General features: G+C 49.4%; 1 protein-coding gene across 1 annotated transcript in view; it reads right to left on the bottom strand.

Annotated features, from left to right (window-relative positions):
• Window positions 1–1,426, bottom strand: part of LOC106308556 (isoflavone 3'-hydroxylase) — a 25,363-nt gene that overhangs the window by 1,103 nt on the left and 22,834 nt on the right. The gene's annotated exons all lie outside the window — the stretch shown is intronic.

The following is a 1,426-nucleotide window of genomic DNA, read 5'->3' as shown; positions in this document are numbered from 1 at the left end:
AGGAGCTGGTTATTAGCTGCGGGATTTGAGGTGCAGAGCTCCCGTCTTAGGCTACCTGCGGTGGTTTCTGCTGGAACGACAGCTTCCATCCCATAAGCTAAGGAGAAGGGAGTTTCCTCTGTAGCTTTTCGTGGGGTGGTTCGGCAGGCCCATAGTACTTCGGGTAGTTTTTCCGACCAAAGCTCCTTTTGGGCTCCTAGGCGTTTCTTGAGGTTTGCTAAAACTGATTTGTTGGCAGCCTCCGCCTGTCCGTTCCCTTGAGGTCGCCGAGGTGATGAGAAGGTGAGGCGGATGTTCCATTTATCGCAGAAACTTTTGAAGTCGTGGGAACCAATGCTCCTTTTGGGCTCCTAGGCGTTTCTTGAGGTTTGCTAAAACTGATTTGTTGGCAGCCTCCGCCTGTCCGTTCCCTTGAGGTCGCCGAGGTGATGAGAAGGTGAGGCGGATGTTCCATTTATCGCAGAAACTTTTGAAGTCGTGGGATATGAACTGTCCTCCATTGTCGGTTACGATTTCGTATGGGACGCCATGCCTGCATACGATGTTTTTCCAAACAAATCCTTCGACCTCGAATCTGTTTATTTGTTGGAAAGCTTCAGCTTCAATCCATTTCGTGAAGTAGTCGGTTAGGACCAGGAGGTTTAGTAACTTCTTTCCTTTCCCTGAAGGTACTAATGGACCTATAATGTCCATAGACCACCTCATGAATGGGTAGGGAGCTGATATGTTAGACAGCTTTTCCGCTGGTTGGTGTATGATCGGTGCATGCCTTTGGCATTTGTCGCACGATGAGGAGTAGACCTCACAATCTGCGATAATGGTAGGCCAGAAGTAGCCTTGTCTTTTTATTCGGATGGCTAAGGCTCTGCCTCCGGAATGGTTTCCACAGGAACCGTCGTGCATTTCCTTCATGAGTTTCATAGCTACTAGGCCGTGAACGCATTTTAGGTAAGGTCCGGAGACACTTCGTTTGTGGAGGGCTGACTCGATTATACAGTATCTTGCTGCTAAAGCTTTGAGTTTTCGAGCCTCCCACTTGTTGGGTGGAATTTTTCCCTCTAGGATGTAATCCATGATCGGTATTCTCCAGTCTTCTCTCCCTACAACTTTGTTGTGAAGAGAGGAGGGAGATTCCTGTTCGGGACCTGGTGCCGTGGTGCCCCCGGAGATATTCGTTGGAGTAGGTTCTGGGTTCTGAGGAATATCTCCAATTTCCTCGTTATCCCCTGTGGTTTGTGTAGCGTTCCTAGATGCGTTTTTAAGAGCGGTGCGGCTTCTTGTTTGGACTTTATAGACAAGTGGCTCCGAGGTCTGGATGGTGCCCCCGGAGGTACTCGTAGAGTTAGGCTCTAGGGAGTCTGAACTTCGGTGAGTACCTTCACTTTTGTCGTTGTTTTCCGGGTTCTGGGTTGCTTTCCTGGAGGTG

The sequence above is a fragment of the Brassica oleracea genome, chromosome C1, assembly GCF_000695525.1.
Source record: "Brassica oleracea var. oleracea cultivar TO1000 chromosome C1, BOL, whole genome shotgun sequence".
In the NCBI taxonomy this organism is placed as follows: domain Eukaryota; kingdom Viridiplantae; phylum Streptophyta; class Magnoliopsida; order Brassicales; family Brassicaceae; genus Brassica; species Brassica oleracea.
Note: the sequence above shows the minus strand (reverse complement) of the source record. Positions and strands in the feature narration are given on the sequence as shown.